Below are 21,022 nucleotides of genomic sequence, written 5' to 3'. Positions count from 1 at the left end.
ATTGCTGCTCAGGGCCTCTCACCTCCAACTCGATAGGGTCAATGTGCGATTTTGCATCAAAATGTAAGTATGAGATGCAGATTACGAAACGAATATTCTGAGACATTCAAGCACCTTTTCAGTGGATGCCCAGCGTTGGCACACACAGAGCATTTCTAGCCACCGATTTGCGGAAGACGAGGTGGCTGTGTGGGTTCGATCGTTGAATTTGAGTGCTGGTGATTATGTCACGTCTCTGAGATTGTGGATTCGGATGTAACTCAGTCTAAATAATTCTAGAATCTGCACTGTACTGAGAAACTGACCCGAAATATAACATTTGTTGCATAAGATATACTTTTTTCATAAAAACAGTAATAACTGAAAAACGAAAAGAAGCTATGAACAACTGGGAAATATCATGTACGAACCAGTGAGTGGAACGAAGAGAGATATACTTGTTTCGATAAATAAACATGTTTCGATTTTTTAGACGTTGCTATTAATCATTAATACTACCAGAAGACCTACTTGTTCATTGCATAAACATATTCCAGTAATGAATATATATATCGGGATAAAGTGAATATATTATATTTAACGCTGTATTGAGACATGGTTAAAGCTGTAAGTCGGTGTTGTCTGGCGAGGGTTCAGCTACATCTACGTGTCGCCGGGATGTCCGTGGAGGTGGCGTGATGGAACCAGTCTTGTCGCTTGGAGGCTAAATATAACGTTATATCAGGTATAATGCCGTAAGTCAGGCTTCAGGGGGATGTAAACACAGACTTCGGGTAATGCTATTACAGGGAAGAAGAGGCATGCGAGTTCAGCATCAGTGAAGCAACGACTCTCAACCAGTGTATGTCTGTAGTGCCAGTATATGTCTGTAGTGCCAGTGTATGACTCTAGTGCCAGTGTATGTACGTAGTGCCAGTGTATGTCTGTAGTGCCAGTGTATGTCTGTAGTGCCAGTGTATGTCTGTAGTGCCAGTGTATGTCTGTAGTGCCAGTGTATGTCTGTAGTGCCAGTGTATGTCTGTAGTGCCAGTGTATGTCTGTAGTGCCAGTGTATGTCTGTAGTGCCAGTGTATGTCTGTGTGTGCAAGTGTATGTATGTCTGTAGTGCCAGTGTATGTCTGTAGTGCACAGTGTATGTCTGTAGTGCCAGTGTATGTCTTGTAGTGCCAGTGTATGTCTGTAGTGCCAGTGTATGTCTGTGTATGCCAGTGTATGTCTGTAGTGTCAGTGTATGTCTGTAGTGCCAGTGTATGTCTGTAGTGCCAGTGTATGCCAGTGTATGTCTGTAGTGCCAGTGTATGTCTGTATGTCTGTGCCAGTGTATGTCTGTAGTGCCAGTGTATGTCTGTAGTGCCAGTGTATGTCTGTAGTGCCAGTGTATGTCTGTAGTGCCAGTGTATGTCAGTAGTGTATGTGTATGTCTGTAGTGCCAGTGTATGTCTGTGTAGTGCCAGTGTATGTCTGTAGTGCCAGTGTATGTCTGTAGTGCCAGTGTATGTCTGTAGTGCCAGTGTATGTCTGTAGTGTGCCAGTGTATGTCTGTAGTGCCAGTGTATGTCTGTGTAGTGCCAGTGTATGTCTGTAGTGCCAGTGTATGTCTGTAGTGCCAGTGTATGTCTGTAGTGCCAGTGTATGTCTGTAGTGCCAGTGTATATCTGTAGTGCCAGTGTATGTCTGTAGTGCCAGTGTATGTCTGTAGTGCCAGTGTATGTCTGTAGTGCCAGTGTATGTCTGTAGTGCCAGTGTATGTCTGTAGTGCCAGTGTATGTCTGTAGTGCCAGTGTATGTCTGTAGTGCCAGTGTATGTCTATAGTGCCAGTGTATGTCTGTAGTGCCAGTGTATGTCTGTAGTGCCAGTGTATGTCTGTTGTGCCAGTGTATGTCTGTAGTGCCAGTGTATGTCTGTAGTGCCAGTGTATGTCTGTTGTGCCAGTGTATGTCTGTAGTGCCAGTGTATGTCTGTAGTGCCAGTGTATGTCTGTAGTGCCAGTGTATGTCTGTAGTGCCAGTGTATGTCTGTAGTGCCAGTGTATGTATGTAGTGCCAGTGTATGTCTGTAGTGCCAGTGTATGTCTGTAGTGCCAGTGTATGTCTGTAGTGCCAGTGTATGTCTGTTGTGCCAGTGTATGTCTGTAGTGCCAGTGTATGTCTGTAGTGCCAGTGTATGTCTGTAGTGCCAGTGTATGTCTGTAGTGCCAGTGTATGCTTGTAGTGCCAGTGTATGTCTGTAGTGCCAGTGTATGTCTGTAGTGCCAGTGTATGTCTGTAGTGCCAGTGTATGTCTGTAGTGCCAGTGTATGTCTGTAGTGCCAGTGTATGTCTGTAGTGCCAGTAGTGTATGTCTGTAGTGCCAGTGTATGTATGTAGTGCCAGTGTATGTCTGTAGTGCCAGTGTATGTCTGTAGTGCCAGTGTATGTCTGTAGTGCCAGTGTATGTCTGTTAGTGCCAGTGTATGTCTGTAGTGCCAGTGTATGTCTGTAGTGCCAGTGTATGTCTGTAGTGCCAGTGTATGTCTGCTAGTGCCAGTGTATGCTTGTAGTGCCAGTGTATGTCTGTAGTGCCAGTGTATGTCTGTAGTGTGTATGTCAGTGTATGTCTGTAGTGCCAGTGTATGTCTGTAGTGCCAGTGTATGTCTGTAGTGCCAGTGTATGTCTGTAGTGCCAGTGTATGTCTGTAGTGCCAGTGTATGTCTGTAGTGCCAGTGTATGTGTGCCAGTGTATGTATGTAGTGCCAGTGTATGTCTGTAGTGCCAGTGTATGTCTGTAGTGCCAGTGTATGTCTGTAGTGCCAGTGTATGTCTGTAGTGCCAGTGTATGTCTGTAGTGCCAGTGTATGTCTGTAGTGTAGTGCAGTGTATGTCTGTAGTGCCAGTGTATGTCTATGTCGCTATGTATGTAGTATAGTGCCAGTGTATGTATGTAGTGCCAGTGTATGTCTGTAGTGCCAGTGTATGTCTGTAGTGCCAGTGTATGTCTGTAGTGCCAGTGTATGTCTGTAGTGCCAGTGTATGTCTGTAGTGCCAGTGTATGACTGTAGTGCCAGTGTATGTATGTCTGTAGTGCCAGTGTATGTCTGTTGTGCCAGTGTATGTCTGTAGTGCCAGTGTATGTCTGTTGTGCCAGTGTATGACTGTAGTGCCAGTGTATGACTGTAGTGCCAGTGTATGACTGTAGTGCCAGTGTATGTCTGTAGTGCCAGTGTATGTCTGTAGTGCCAGTGTATGTCTGTAGTGCCAGTGTATGTCTGTAGTGCCAGTGATACTAGATACTAGTGTGTGCTTTCATCTGTAATTTCATTTCTTTGTCTTCTTGACTCTACAGTATTTTTTCCAGAGTCCTGGCGTTCGATATCACACTGGGTGCTGTGTCAATATCATGTAATGCCCACGCTTAGCTGATCAACTTGTGTTTAGTGTTGATATTTACCAAAACGGTGAAGGGTACGTTTTGTCGAGGAATGTCGATACACGTGACACTATGACCTTGTAAATAAACCCGTATCCCCTGTATATCAGAAGTTGAAAGGAGGTCAGTTTCCACAAAGAAACTATAAACGCTTGAATCTGATGTTCGCTTGTTTGGCATCATCCCTTGGAACCTAAGGTGTCTTGCTACCAATCCATTGAGTTAATGTCGTCTTAGCGTGTACGAATACATGCTCATCCCGGGACTCTACACGCATTACCGAGGGAATCCCCATTAGTCTGGTAAGTGAGTTATTAAGGACAGATGATGAATAGCTTGACTCACGCGGTCTGCCCGTAATGCCGCCTTATTATGTAGGCTATACATGTCACGGTGCGAAAAGGTTACAGGAAAAACGTCGCACTTGAAATATAATTCAGCCCAGCGTAATTTTGCTATTTCATACAGGTACGCTGTCTCGAAACAAGGACGGTGGGGTAGCCTAGTGGTTAAAGCGTTGGCTCGTCACGCAGCAGACCCAGGTTCGAATCCCCACATGGGTACAATGTGTGAAGCCTATTTCTGGTGTCCCCCGCCGTGATGTTGCTGGAATATTGCTAAAAGCGGCGTAAAACCAAACTCCAGTCAGTCTCGAAACACAGCCACTATTGCCAGGACTGTGAAATTAAATAAATTGCAAAATATTTCTAAAAATCTGAAATTAATAAAACATTTATTTGAAATTATCGAGATAAAAATGGGTAAAATCTGTTACCCGTTAGTGTGTTTGTTTGTTGGTGCTTGCTGCGCCCAGCTGTGTACCTGATTACATCTGTGCCAGACAACCCAGTGATTGACACCATGACGATCGATCTGCGTAATTGCCAAACGATGACATTCATCGACCAAGTCAGCAAGTCATAAGCCCATAAGCCCGACTCCCTTAGTATTGGCCAAATGTCTAACCCGAGTCACCCTCCCTAATCCCCGAACACACACAGACCGTTAAAGGGTAATCTGTCTGCGAGACATGGCTGATGTCTGCAGATGTAATCAGACACGGAGCAGAATTAAGACAGGAATATCCGACATTAATAGCAGCTCATTCAGCGTACCTCGTCAGATATCGATGTACCAAATGTCGCGCTAACTAAATATCGCTGAACATTAGGGATCTGGACGCATATTCTTTAACAGCTTCACTTTCTCGAATCATTTCTCACTTTCACGTCAGTGCCAGAGACAAGGTAATTCTGTAATCAAATCAGCGGCTGCTGTAGTTCGGTTGTTGTTTGAAGCAGCACTCCGCAATAATGGAGGATTTCTGTCAACAATCGAGTCTGGACCAGACATTCAAGTGATCAACAGCATGAGAATCAATCTACTCAGCTGGGAACCGATGACATGTGTCAACCTAGTCAGAGAGCGCGACCACCCGATCCCGTCGCCTTTTACGACAAGCATGGGTTACTGAAGATCAATTCTAACCCGGATCTTCACGGGTCAGCGGCTGGAGTTGATTAAAGGTGTTGCCTGTCTATTTAACGTATCGACATTACTGGCGCTCTAATTAATGTCGACCAGTGATTGACCAGCGGAAGTGACTCTAGATAAATGTGACAGGTGATTGACCAGAGGAAGTGACGCAAGGTAATTGTGACAGGTGATTGACCAGAGGAAGTGACGCAAGGTAATTGTGACAGGTGATTGACCAGAGGAAGTGACGCAAGGTAATTGTGACAGGTGATTGACCAGAGGAAGTGACGCAAGGTAATTGTGACAGGTGATTGACCAGAGGAAGTGACGCAAGGTAATTGTGATAGGTGATTGACCAGAGGAAGTGACGCAAGGTAATTGTGATAGGTGATTGACCAGAGGAAGTGACGCAAGGTAATTGTGATAGGTGATTGACCAGAGGAAGTGACGCAAGGTAATTGTGATAGGTGATTGACCAGAGGAAGTGACGCAAGGTAATTGTGACAAGTGATTGACCAGAGGAAGTGACACAAGGTAATTGTGATAGGTGATTGACAAGAGGAAGTGACGCAAGGTAATTGTGATAGGTGATTGACCAGAGGAAGTGACGCAAGGTAATTGTGACAGGTGATTGACCAGAGGAAGTGACGCAAGGTAATTGTGATAGGTGATTGACCAGAGGAAGTGACGCAAGGTAATTGTGACAAGTGATTGACCAGAGGAAGTGACACAAGGTAATTGTGATAGGTGATTGACAAGAGGAAGTGACGCAAGGTAATTGTGACAGGTGATTGACCAGAGGAAGTGACGCAAGGTAATTGTGACAGGTGATTGACCAGAGGAAGTGACGCAAGGTAATTGTGATAGGTGATTGACCAGAGGAAGTGACGCAAGGTAATTGTGATAGGTGATTGACCAGAGGAAGTGACGCAAGGTAATTGTGACAGGTGATTGACCAGAGGAAGTGACGCAAGGTAATTGTGATAGGTGATTGACCAGAGGAAGTGACGCAAGGTAATTGTGATAGGTGATTGACCAGAGGAAGTGACCCTGTGACAGGTGATTGACTGTATTTAATTACTTATAAAGGCTTATTGTTTTAAACCATATGAACACCAGATGCGGATCAGCTCGAACACCCATTCCGAGGCCTGTCGATGTTTAACAGACACAAGGAACTACTCAGTCGGTAGTACGCATAAGGGAACAGTGTTTCATATATTTATCAGCTTCGGGTGGACATGGACGCAAGGCTATGGGGTTGACAAGTCAATGATCAGCTTTATCAGGCCAGTAGTCTATTTGAAACGCCATTGTTTTGGATCCTAACAAATCTAAGGAACGTAACTCTATGGCGCATAACCTGTGACTTAATCGACTTAGGTGTGGATGAAGTGTATCATTGCGACAGATATTATTCGTGAATAACAGGTCCTTACATTCCGGAAGTAGAGGTAGTGTAAACGGCGTGCTGGGTAGTCAGTGAACGGTGTATTGAGGCGTCTGGCACAAGACGTGCTGGGTAGTCAGTGAGTGGTATATTGAGGCGTCTGGCACACGACGTGATGGGTAGTCAGTGAACGGTGTATTGAGGCGTCTGGCACAATGCGTGCTGGGTAGTCAGTGAACGGTGTATTGAGGCGCCTGGCACAATGCGTGCTGGGTAGTCAGAGAACGGTATATTGAGGCGCCTGGCACAATGCGTGCTGGGTAGTCAGTGAACGGTATATTGAGGCGCCTGGCACACGACGTGCTGGGTAGTCAGTGAACGGTGTATTGAGGCGCCTGGCACACGACGTGCTGGGTAGTCAGTGAACGGTGTATTGAGGCACCTGGCACACGACGTGCTGGGTAGTCAGTGAACGGTATATTGAGGCACCTGGCACAATGACGTGCTGGGTAGTCAGTGAACGGTATATTGAGGCGCCTGGCACAAGACGTGCTGGGTAGTCAGTGAACGGTATATTGAGGCGCCTGGCACAACGACGTGCTGGGTAGTCAGTGAACGGTATATTGAGGCGCCTGGCACAATGCGTGCTGGGTAGTCAGTGAACGGTATATTGAGGCGCGCCTGGCACAATGCGTGCTTGGTAGTCAGTGAACGGTATATTGAGGCACCTGGCACACGACGTGCTGGGTAGTCAGTGAACGGTATATTGAGGCGCCTGGCACAAGGCGTGCTGGGTAGTCAGTGAACGGTGTATTGAGGCGCCTGGCACACGACGTGCTGGGTAGTCAGTGAACGGTATATTGAGGCGCCTGGCACCCGATGTGCTGGGTAGTCAGTGAACGGTATATTGAGGCGCCTGGCACAAGACGTGCTGGGTAGTCAGTGAACGGTATATTGAGGCGCCTGGCACACGATGTGCTGGGTAGTCAGTGAACGGTATATTGAGGCGCCTGGCACCCGACGTGCTGGGTAGTCAGTGAACGGTGTATTGAGGCGCCTGGCACAAGACGTGCTGGGTAGTCAGTGAACGGTATATTGAGGCGCCTGGCACACGATGTGCTGGGTAGTCAGTGAACGGTATATTGAGGCGCCTGGCACAAGTCGCGTGCTGGGTAGTCAGTGGCGGGTATATTGAGGCGCCTGGCACCACGGCGTGCTGGGTAGTCAGTGAACGGTATATTGAGGCGCCTGGCACAACGGCGTGCTGGGTAGTCAGTGAACGGTATATTGAGGCACCTGGCACCACGACGTGCTGGGTAGTCAGTGAAGCGGTATATTGAGGCACCTGGCACCACGACGTGCTGGGTAGTCAGTGAACGGTATATTGAGGCGCCTGGCACCCGATGTGCTGGGTAGTCAGTGAACGGTATATTGAGGCGTCTGGCACCCGCGTGCTGGGTAGTCAGTGAACGGTATATTGAGGCACCTGGCACACGACGTGCTGGGTAGTCAGTGAACGGTGTATTGAGGCACCTGGCACACGACGTGCTGGGTAGTCAGTGAGCGGTGTATTGAGGCACCTGGCACACGACGTGCTGGGTAGTCAGTGAACGGTGTATTGAGGCGTCTGGCACCCGATGTGCTGGGTAGTCAGTGAGCGGTGTATTGAGGCGCCTGGCACACGACGTGCTGGGTAGTCAGTGAACGGTATATTGAGGCACCTGGCACAAGACGTGCTGGGTAGTCAGTGAACGGTATATTGAGGCGCCTGGCACACGGCGTGCTGGGTAGTCAGTGAACGGTATATTGAGGCGCCTGGCACACGACGTGCTGGGTAGTCAGTGAACGGTATATTGAGGCACCTGGCACCCGACGTGCTGGGTAGTCAGTGAGCGGTGTATTGAGGCGCCTGGCACACGACGTGCTGGGTAGTCAGTGAGCGGTGTATTGAGGCACCTGGCACACGACGTGCTGGGTAGTCAGTGAACGGTGTATTGAGGCACCTGGCACAATTAGTCATGCGTGCTGGGTAGTCAGTGAACGGTATATTGAGGCACCTGGCACACGACGTGCTGGGTAGTCAGTGAGCGGTGTATTGAGGCACCTGGCACACGACGTGCTGGGTAGTCAGTGAGCGGTGTATTGAGGCACCTGGCACCCGATGTGCTGGGTAGTCAGTGAGCGGTGTATTGAGGCACCTGGCACACGACGTGCTGGGTAGTCAGTGAACGGTATATTGAGGCACCTGGCACACGACGTGCTGGGTAGTCAGTGAACGGTGTATTGAGGCGCCTGGCACCACGACGTGCTGGGTAGTCAGTGAGCGGTATATTGAGGCACCTGGCACACGACGTGCTGGGTAGTCAGTGAGCGGTGTATTGAGGCACCTGGCACCACGACGTGCTGGGTAGTCAGTGAGCGGTATATTGAGGCACCTGGCACCACGGCGTGCTGGGTAGTCAGTGAACGGTATATTGAGGCACCTGGCACACGGCGTGCTGGGTAGTCAGTGAACGGTGTATTGAGGCACCTGGCACACGACGTGCTGGGTAGTCAGTGAGCGGTGTATTGAGGCGCCTGGCACACGGCGTGCTGGGTAGTCAGTGAGCGGTATATTGAGGCACCTGGCACACGACGTGCTGGGTAGTCAGAGAGCGGTATATTGAGGCACCTGGCACCGGTATATTGAGCGCGTGCACCCGGGTAGTCAGTGAACGGTATATTGAGGCGTCCTGGCACAATGCGTGCTGGGTAGTCAGTGAGCCGGTATATTGAGGCACCTGGCACAATGCGTGCTGGGTAGTCAGTGAGGCGGTATATTGAGGCACCTGGCACCCGATGTGCTGGGTAGTCAGTGAACGGTATATTGAGGCACCTGGCACACCGACGTGCTGGGTAGTCAGTGAGCGGTGTATTGAGGCACCTGGCACACGACGTGCTGGGTAGTCAGTGAACGGTATATTGAGGCACCTGGCACACGACGTGCTGGGTAGTCAGTGAGCGGTATATTGAGGCACCTGGCACAAGACGTGCTGGGTAGTCAGTGAACGGTATATTGAGGCACCTGGCACCACGACGTGCTGGGTAGTCAGTGAGCGGTGTATTGAGGCACCTGGCACAATGACGTGCTGGGTAGTCAGTGAAGCGGTATATTGAGGCACCTGGCACCACGGCGTGCTGGGTAGTCAGTGAACGGTATATTGAGGCGCCTGGCACAATGACGTGCTGGGTAGTCAGTGAGCCGGTATATTGAGGCACCTGGCACCACGACGTGCTGGGTAGTCAGTGAACGGGTGTATTGAGGCACCTGGCACAATACGGCGTGCTGGGTAGTCAGTGAGCGGTGTATTGAGGCACTGGCACACGGCGTGCTGGGTAGTCAGTGAGCGGTATATTGAGGCACCTGGCACAACGCGTGCTGGGTAGTCAGTGAAGCGGTATATTGAGGCACCTGGCACACGGCGTGCTGGGTAGTCAGTGAAGCGGTATATTGAGGCACCTGGCACAATGCTGGGTAGTCAGTGAGCGGTATATTGAGGCGCCTGGCACAACGACGTGCTGGGTAGTCAGTGAACGGTATATTGAGGCGCCTGGCACACGACGTGCTGGGTGGTAGTCAGTGAAGGGTATATTGAGGCGCCTGGCACAATGACGTGCTGGGTAGTCAGTGAAGCGGTGTATTGAGGCACCTGGCACACGCGTGCTGGGTAGTCAGTGAACGGTGTATTGAGGCGCCTGGCACAATGCATGCTGGGGGTAGTCAGTGAACGCGGTGTATTGAGGCACCTGGCACAACGCGTGCTGGGTAGTCAGTGAACGGTATATTGAGGCGCCTGGCACACGGCGTGCTGGGTAGTCAGTGAACGGTGTATTGAGGCACCTGGCACAATGCGTGCTGGGTAGTCAGTGAAGCGGTGTATTGAGGCGCCTGGCAACACAACGCGTGCTGGGTAGTCAGTGAGCGGTATATTGAGGCACCTGGCACAACGTGCTGGGTAGTCAGTGAGCGGTATATTGAGGCACCTGGCACACGCGATGCTGGGTAGTCAGTGAACGGTATATTGAGGCACCTGGCACACGACGTGCTGGGTAGTCAGTGAACGGTGTATTGAGGCACCTGGCACACGGCGTGCTGGGTAGTCAGTGAGCGGTATATTGAGGCACCTGGCACACGACGTGCTGGGTAGTCAGTGAACGGTATATTGAGGCACCTGGCACCACGGCGTGTGAGGCACCTGGCACCACGACGTGCTGGGTAGTCAGTGAGCCGGTGTATTGAGGCACCTGGCACACACGGCGTGCTGGGTAGTCAGTGAGCGGTGTATTGAGGCACCTGGCACCACGGCATGCTTGGTAGTCAGTGAGCGGTATATTGAGGCACCTGGCACCGCGACGTGCTGGGTAGTCAGTGAGCGGTGTATTGAGGCACCTGGCACCACGGGCGTGCTGGGTAGTCAGTGAGCGGTGTATTGAGGCACCTGGCACACGACGTGCTGGGTAGTCAGTGAGCGGTATATTGAGGCACCTGGCACCGGCGTGCTGGGTAGTCAGTGAGCGGTGTATTGAGGCACCTGGCACAATTGGCGTGCTGGGTAGTCAGTGAGCGGTATATTGAGGCACCTGGCACACGACGCGTGCTGGGTAGTCAGTGAGCGGTGTATTGAGGCACCTGGCACACGGGCGTGCTGGGTAGTCAGTGAGCGGTGAACGGTGTATTGAGGCACCTGGCACCGCGACGTGCTGGGTAGTCAGTGAACGGTATATTGAGGCGCCTGGCACAATGCGTGCTGGGTAGTCAGTGAACGGTATATTGAGGCACCTGGCACAATGCGGCGTGCTGGGTAGTCAGTGATATTGGGTGTATTGAGGCGACCTGGCACACGACGGTATGCTGGGTAGTCAGTGAGCGGTATATTGAGGCACCTGGCACACACCACGACGTGCTGGGTAGTCAGTGAAGCGGTATATTGAGGCACCTGGCACCACGGCGTGCTTGGTAGTCAGTGAGCGGTGTATTGAGGCACCTGGCACACGACGTGCTGGGTAGTCAGTGAACGGTATATTGAGGCACCTGGCACACGACGTGCTGGGTAGTCAGTGAACGGTATATTGAGGCACCTGGCACACCACGTGCTGGGTAGTCAGTGAGCGGTATATTGAGGCACCTGGCACACGACGTGCTGGGTAGTCAGTGAACGGTATATTGAGGCACCTGGCACACGACGTGCTGGGTAGTCAGTGAACGGTATATTGAGGCACCTGGCACACCACGTGCTTTTAGTCAGTGAGCGGTGTATTGAGGCACCTGGCACACGCGGCGTGCTGGGTAGTCAGTGAACGGTATATTGAGGCGCCTGGCACACGACGTGCTGGGTAGTCAGTGAACGGTATATTGAGGCGCCTGGCACAAGACGTGCTGGGTAGTCAGTGAACGGTGTATTGAGGCACCTGGCACAAGACGTGCTGGGTAGTCAGTGAACGGTATATTGAGGCACCTGGCACACGACGTGCTGGGTAGTCAGTGAACGGTGTATTGAGGCGCCTGGCACAAGACGTGCTGGGTAGTCAGTGAACGGTGTATTGAGGCGCCTGGCACAAGGCGTGCTGGGTAGTCAGTGAACGGTGTATTGAGGCGCCTGGCACAAGACGTGCTGGGTAGTCAGTGAACGGTATATTGAGGCACCTGGCACAAGACGTGCTGGGTAGTCAGTGAACGGTGTATTGAGGCGCCTGGCACACGACGTGCTGGGTAGTCAGTGAACGGTGTATTGAGGCACCTGGCACACGACGTGCTGGGTAGTCAGTGAACGGTATATTGAGGCACCTGGCACAAGACGTGCTGGGTAGTCAGTGAGCGGTGTATTGAGGCACCTGGCACACGACATGCTTTTAGTCAGTGAGCGGTAGCCACTCGTGTCTCCTTAGAGTAAACCTTAGACCACTCTTGTCCCCTTACGAGTAAACCTTAGAACAGTCGTGTCCCCTTACGAGTAAACCTTAGATCACTCGTGTCCCGTTAGAGTAAACCTTAGACCACTCGTGTCCCCTTACGAGGAAACCTTAGACCACTCGTGTCCCCTTAGAGTAAGCCGTAGACCACTCGTGTCCCCTTAAGAGTAAGCCGTAGACCACTCGTGTCCCCTTAAGAGTAAGCCGTAGACCACTCGTGTCCCTTACGAGTAAGCCGTAGACCACTCGTGTCCCCTTAAGGGTAAGCCGTTGACCACTCGTGTCCCCTTAAGAGTAAGCCGTAGACCACTCGTGTCCCCTTAAGAGTAAGCCTTAGACCACCCGTGTCCCCTTAAGAGTAAGCCTTGACCACCCGTGTCCCCTTAAGAGTAAGCCGTAGACCACTCGTGTCCCCTTAAGAGTAAGCCGTAGACCACTCGTGTCCCCTTAAGAGTAAGCCGTAGACCACTCGTGTCCCCTTAAGAGTAAGCCAGACCACCCGTGTCCCCTTAAGAGTAAGCCTTAGACCACCCGTGTCCCCTTAAGAGTAAGCCGTAACCACTCGTGTCCCCTTTTAAGAGTAAGCCGTAGACCACTCGTGTCCCCTTAAGAGTAAGCCGTAGACCACTCGTGTCCCCTTAAGAGCAAGCCGTAGACCACCCGTGTCCCCTTAAGAGTAAGCCGTAGACCACTCGTGTCCCCTTAAGAGTATGCAGTAGACCACTCGTGTCCCCTTAAGAGTAAGCCTTAGACCACCCGTGTCCCCTTAAGAGTAAGCCGTAGACCACTCGTGTCCCCTTAAGAGTAAGCCGTAGACCACTCGTGTCCCCTTAAGAGTAAGCCGTAGACCACCCGTGTCCCCTTAAGAGTAAGCCGTAGACCACTCGTGTCCCCTTAAGAGTAAGCCGTAGACCACACGTGTCCCCTTAAGAGTAAGCCTTAGACCACCCGTGTCCCCTTAAGAGTAAGCCGTAGACCACCCGTGTCCCCTTAAGAGTAAGCCGTAGACCACACGTGTCCCCTTAAGAGTAAGCCATAGACCACCCGATTTCCATTCTCGAATAAAGACCTATTTCAATATTCATATTCACGTAAAATATCAGTATCACTATATTCATAGAAACATAAAAGTGCACACTGATATCACTCTGGGTTATCAACATATGTCACCGCCCGTGAGTACGTGCATGACCAGGATGACGTCTTCCAGATTAGATGACGCCGTCCCCGCCGCCTCAAACAGTGACTTGATGTAGGAATCAGACAAATTACATGTACCATCGCCATGACATGATATAACCAGGTCCATTGCTACAAACACAACACGGAAAACTTGAAAAGAAACAAGCATGAAAAACACATTCTTCCGTGAGACAAATTCTCACATTCACGACTCGTTGACGTTTGTTTGTGTCAGTGTTGGTGTTGATGTTTAAAGGGGCATCACACCGATGATAAATGAGTGAATGAGTGAGTGAGTTTAGTTTCAGCAATATCAATATTCCATCTGTATTGCGGAGGTCTGTAAATAATCGAGTCTGGACCAGACACTCCGGTGATCAACATCATGAGCATCGATCTATACAATTGGGATACGATGACATGTGTCAACCAAGTCAGCAAGCCAGACCACGCAATCCCGTTAGTCGTCTCTAAGCATGGGTTACTGAAGATCAATTTTAACCCGGATCTTCACGGGTAGATGATAAGTGACTGTCCCAGCAAATGTATTGAAACCAAGTGGAGTGTTAGGACGTCAGTCATTCAGCAGTGTCATGATGACACAAACATTACCCGTAAATGTCTCGTTTTTCAATGTCAGTGGGTAGGCGAGTGGTGACAGCACCGGCTCGTCACGTCCAGCATACTGGTTCGACTTCCTACCTGGGTACGATGTGTGAGCGTGGATCAAGTGTACCGCTGCTGGAAAAACAGAGCCAACCCTCGGCTTAATGTCGGGCTTCAGAAAAGGCAACAAGTAACAGCTGTCTCACAGAGGATCGGACGTACGACCTTTCATTCCTGATGGAGACGATCCGTCCTCCAGACCTAGCCAAGCGAACCCCAGGGTCATGAAGAAACCATGTATCCACGTGGTGGACTAAACTCAGGTGGTAGGCGTGGCAAATGAACACTTTGTCCAAGGGCTACCTGACCGCACCCAGTCACGTGATCAGACATAATGTAAAATATTACCCGTTACGGGACAAATACACTTTCAAAGATACATTGTTTGTTATCAAGTTGACGGCAAAGGTAAACCAGTTAAACCTTCAATCATAAGTTATTGGCGTTTAACAAAATATAGGAGCACTTCGTGTGATTTCATTTCTCAATAAAACACTGCACAAACAGGTGTTACAAAAACTATAAAAGTAAGTCTTAACCTTTTTCAATGTCACCTTCGTGTCTAACACTCGATAAAAACTGTTGATCATTAACGTGGGTTTATGTTACTTAACCGTCGCAGTAATTCTTGTTTGAAAAAAGGGGTACACCCATGTGACATTAGTGCTCCAACTATCCTAGAAAAAGTAGGAATAGAATATCACGCCGCATGTATCAAAATGTTGCACCACTTTCAGCCATATGGAAAATTGGCTTCGCATGTTATACGATTTCTAGAGTCAAACCCGGGCCTTTGGCGTGACAATGACAAGCGAAGTGCTTACACACTAGGCTACCCCTACCTTCTTCAGCTGAACACAATACAGCTTTCTCCCATTTCAGAACATGATCACATCAGCTGTATAGCCATAGCATGTGTTATATACATGATCACATCAGCTGTATAGCCATAGCACGGGTTATATACATGATCACATCAGCTGTATAGCCATAGCATGTGTTATATACATGATCACATCAGCTGTATAGCCATAGCACGGGTTATATACATGATCACATCAGCTGTATAGCCATAGCACGGGTTATATACATGATCACATCAGCTGTATAGCCATAGCATGTGTTATATACATGATCACATCAGCTGTATAGCCATAGCACGGGTTATATACATGATCACATCAGCTGTATAGCCATAGCACGGGTTATATACATGATCACATCAGCTGTATAGCCATAGCATGTGTTATATACATGATCACATCAGCTGTATAGCCATAGCACGGGTTATATACATGATCACATCAGCTGTATAGCCATAGCATGTGTTATATACATGATCACATCAGCTGTATAGCCATAGCATGGGTTATATACATGATCACATCAGCTGTATAGCCATAGCACGGGTTATATACATGATCACATCAGCTGTATAGCCATAGCATGTGTTATATACATGATCACATCAGCTGTATAGCCATAGCACGGGTTATATACATGATCACATCAGCTGTATAGCCATAGCATGTGTTATATACATGATCACATCAGCTGTATAGCCATAGCATGTGTTATATACATGATCACATCAGCTGTATAGCCATAGCACGGGTTATATACATGATCACATCAGCTGTATAGCCATAGCATGTGTTATATACATGATCACATCAGCTGTATAGCCATAGCACGGGTTATATACATGATCACATCAGCTGTATAGCCATAGCATGTGTTATATACATGATCACATCAGCTGTATAGCCATAGCACGTGTTATATACATGATCACATCAGCTGTATAGCCATAGCATGTGTTATATACATGATCACATCAGCTGTATAGCCATAGCACGGGTTATATACATGATCACATCAGCTGTATAGCCATAGCATGTGTTATATACATGATCACATCAGCTGTATAGCCATAGCATGTGTTATATACATGATCACATCAGCTGTATAGCCATAGCACGGGTTATATACATGATCACATCAGCTGTATAGCCATAGCATGTGTTATATACATGATCACATCAGCTGTATAGCCATAGCACGGGTTATATACATGATCACATCAGCTGTATAGCCATAGCATGTGTTATATACATGATCACATCAGCTGTATAGCCATAGCATGTGTTATATACATGATCACATCAGCTGTATAGCCATAGCAGCACGGGTTATATACATGATCACATCAGCTGTATAGCCATAGCATGTGTTATATACATGATCACATCAGCTGTATAGCCATAGCATGTGTTATATACATGATCACATCAGCTGTATAGCCATAGCACGGGTTATATACATGATCACATCAGCTGTATAGCCATAGCACGGGTTATATACATGATCACATCAGCTGTATAGCCATAGCACGGGTTATATACATGATCACATCAGCTGTATAGCCATATCATGTGTTATATACATGATCACATCAGCTGTATAGCCATAGCATGTGTTATATACATGATCACATCAGCTGTATAGCCATAGCACGGGTTATATACATGATCACATCAGCTGTATAGCCATAGCACGGGTTATATACATGATCACATCAGCTGTATAGCCATAGCATGTGTTATATACATGATCACATCAGCTGTATAGCCATAGCATGTGTTATATACATGACCACATCAGCTGTATAGCCATAGCATGTTATATACATGATCACATCAGCTGTATAGCCATAGCATGTGTTATATACATGATCACATCAGCTGTATAGCCATAGCACGGGTTATATACATGATCACATCAGCTGTATAGCCATAGCACGGGTTATATACATGATCACATCAGCTGTATAGCCATAGCATGTGTTATATACATGATCACATCAGCTGTATAGCCATAGCATGTGCTATATACATGATCACATCAGCTGTATAGCCATAGCATGGGTTATATACATGATCACATCAGCTGTATAGCCATAGCATGTGTTATATACATGATCACATCAGCTGTATAGCCATAGCATGTGTTATATACATGATCACATCAGCTGTATAGCCATAGCATGTGTTATATACATGATCACATCAGCTGTATAGCCATAGCACGGGTTATACATGATCACATCAGCTGTATAGCCATAGCATGTGTTATATACATGATCACATCAGCTGTATAGCCATAGCATGTGTTATATACATGATCACATCAGCTGTATAGCCATAGCATGTGTTATATACATGATCACATCAGCTGTATAGCCATAGCATAGCATATGTTATATACATGATCACATCAGCTGTATAGCCATAGCACGGGTTATATACATGATCACATCAGCTGTATAGCCATAGCATGTGTTATATACATGATCACATCAGCTGTATATAGCCATAGCACGGGTTATATACATGATCACATCAGCTGTATAGCCATAGCATGTGTTATATACATGATCACATCAGCTGTATAGCCATAGCATGTGTTATATACATGATCACATCAGCTGTATAGCCATAGCATGTGTTATATACATGATCACATCAGCTGTATAGCCATAGCATGTGTTATATACATGATCACATCAGCTGTATAGCCATAGCATGTGTTATATACATGATCACATCAGCTGTATAGCCATAGCATGTGTTATATATACATGATCACATCAGCTGTATAGCCATAGCACGGGTTATATACATGATCACATCAGCTGTATAGCCATAGCATGTGTTATATACATGATCACATCAGCTGTATAGCCATAGCACGGGTTATATACATGATCACATCAGCTGTATAGCCATAGCATGTGTTATATACATGATCTCATCAGCTGTATAGCCATAGCATGTGTTATATACATGATCACATCAGCTGTATAGCCATAGCACGGGTTATATACATGATCACATCAGCTGTATAGCCATAGCACGGGTTATATACATGATCACATCAGCTGTATAGCCATAGCATGTGTTATATACATGATCACATCAGCTGTATAGCCATAGCATGTGTTATATACATGATCACATCAGCTGTATAGCCATAGCATGTGTTATATACATGATCACATCAGCTGTATAGCCATAGCATGTGTTATATACATGATCACATCAGCTGTATAGCCATAGCATGTGTTATATACATGATCACATCAGCTGTATAGCCATAGCACGGGTTATATACATGATCACATCAGCTGTATAGCCATAGCACGGGTTATATACATGATCACATCAGCTGTATAGCCATAGCATGTGTTATATACATGATCACATCAGCTGTATAGCCATAGCACGGGTTATATACATGATCACATCAGCTGCCATAGCCATAGCATGTGTTATATACATGATCACATCAGCTGTATAGCCATAGCACGGCACGGTTATATACATGATCACATCAGCTGTATAGCCATAGCACGGGTTATATACATGATCACATCAGCTGTATAGCCATAGCACGGGTTATATACATGATCACATCAGCTGTATAGCCATAGCACGGGTTATATACATGATCACATCAGCTGTATAGCCATAGCACGGGTTATATACATGATCACATCAGCTGTATAGCCATAGCATGTGTTATATACATGATCACATCAGCTGTATAGCCATAGCATGTGTTATATACATGATCACATCAGCTGTATAGCCATAGCATGGGTTATATACATGATCACATCAGCTGTATAGCCATAGCACGGGTTATATACATGATCACATCAGCTGTATAGCCATAGCATGTGGGTTATATACATGATCACATCAGCTGTATAGCCATAGCATGTGTTATATACATGATCACATCAGCTGTATAGCCATAGCACGGTTATATACATGATCACATCAGCTGTATAGCCATAGCACGGTTATATACATGATCATCAGCTGTATAGCCATAGCATGTGTTATATACATGATCACATCAGCTGTATAGCCATAGCATGTGTTATATACATGATCACATCAGCTGTATAGCCATAGCATGTGTTATATACATGATCACATCAGCTGTATAGCCATAGCACGGGTTATATACATGATCACATCAGCTGTATAGCCATAGCATGTGTTTACACCATGTGATATATACATTTCTTTGGGGGGCATTTAGAAGCTGGGGCAGTAAGGAAGGGTAACAATATATGGATGAACAATGTACCCAACACAATTCGTAAGAAAGCTGGTTTTTACGCCGCATGTAGCAATAATTCGGCAACAACATCGTACCCATGAGGGGATGTTCAGCGTGATGAGCGAACGCTTTAACCACAAGGCTACCCCATCGCCCCTAACAATTAGGGCTGCGCAGTAAAACCGGTTTACCGGTACTTACCGGTTCAGACATGAAATTGCGATACGCTGATCGAAAACCGGTATTTTGACTTGCATTCGGAAAACTTCGTAACGCTCGGAAATCTTCGGATATTTCATTGTTTCATTTGTGACAAATATTATTTACTTTTCTAATTTATTTGGATTAAAAGTTGGTACATATCGCAATATATATGCTTTCGTATGGCAATATATCGCAATATGAAATTTCTCTGTAATACCCACCCCTACTAACAATAATAGAAATCTGACATCCACATTAATGATATCAATTGTGTGTGGAGTAATCCTTGTCAGCCTCTTGTTGTGTCACATAACAGCAATGACGTGCAGGTTGAAGGAACATGGTCTTGCTGAAAGATTGTGACATCCAACGATCAAGCATACAGCTATTGATAAAAAGGAAATAGATACACGAGAATGGTGTGACACAATAAGCCATTTGAGTGTGCCATTGGTCGGCTTGATGCTGGACAGATCGTTGCAGTATTTGCACAAGCCCTGGGATGAAGCCTGGGAGCATCGCTGCCGATGTGACGTCACACCTATGTGACCTACAAACAGGGTTACGTCATTTCCGCAACAGACTGGCGACTGAAAACTCAACCAGCAGACAGTAAAATAGAGGTAAGAGTCATCGCAGAGCATCAGGAATCGACTGGGCACCACATGTATCCGAGATGGACCACCATGAATAGGACCTATTCTGACCCAGTGTCGTAGTGGTCAACGTTAACGACACGTCCGCAGATATGCCAGACTCAACCAGAGGTAGTGGAGCAGAACTGTCTTGACTGACCAGTCACGCTTCACATTGTATTATATTATTTAAGACACTAAACAAGAGAAGACAAGTCTGACTGAAGTGAAATATTCGTGACACTGTTGCCATTACCTTCCCACAGGGAGGACGGCGGGATCATACCAACTGTCCGGGATAGAAGGGTTGATGTCATGGACGTCGATCTACGCAGCTGGGGCACGATGACATGCATTAGCCAAGTCATCGAGTCTGACCGACCGATTCCGATGTCTTCACAAGCATGACTTGATGAAGACAACAATTTTGACTCAGGTCTTCACTGACCAAACCTAAACACGAGTATCATTAACCAATTCAGACAATGACCTACTTTTCGGCCGATCAGAATTTTCTCGTGTGAAAGTGAAAAAGACACCACAAACAACAATGGTTACACTGAATTCCAATTCCTTGTTTCATAGGAAAATGGTATTTACCATTCTCTTCCCACAGAGGTTACTTGTAATATCTTCCTACGAACCTCTGTTCTAATACGGCCATATTTCCCGGTTCTCGAAAAATCCCCTAGCTGCAAAAAATCGCAACACGAATTATCTCCCTTTTTTCTATCCAATCAGAACACGTGTTACATCGGCTTAGATCCAACTTGACTAATACAAGCAAATATGGGGCCACAAATATCCCTCCTCAGTCGGGGGACTTGTGTTGATGTGACACACAAAACATTTATTGGCTACCTTGTCCGTTGTCAACGAGGGCGATGGACACGCCATTGATCCGCCATTTACATGACTGAGTACTGTCTTTCAGAAACGTTTGCGCATCGCGCAGGGGAAGAGGTTCTAGTTTTCTCCGA

Source organism: Haliotis rubra, unplaced genomic scaffold, assembly GCF_003918875.1.
Source record: "Haliotis rubra isolate DU_JTF1 unplaced genomic scaffold, ASM391887v1 Scf444, whole genome shotgun sequence".
NCBI classification, from domain to species: domain Eukaryota; kingdom Metazoa; phylum Mollusca; class Gastropoda; order Lepetellida; family Haliotidae; genus Haliotis; species Haliotis rubra.
Note: the sequence above shows the minus strand (reverse complement) of the source record.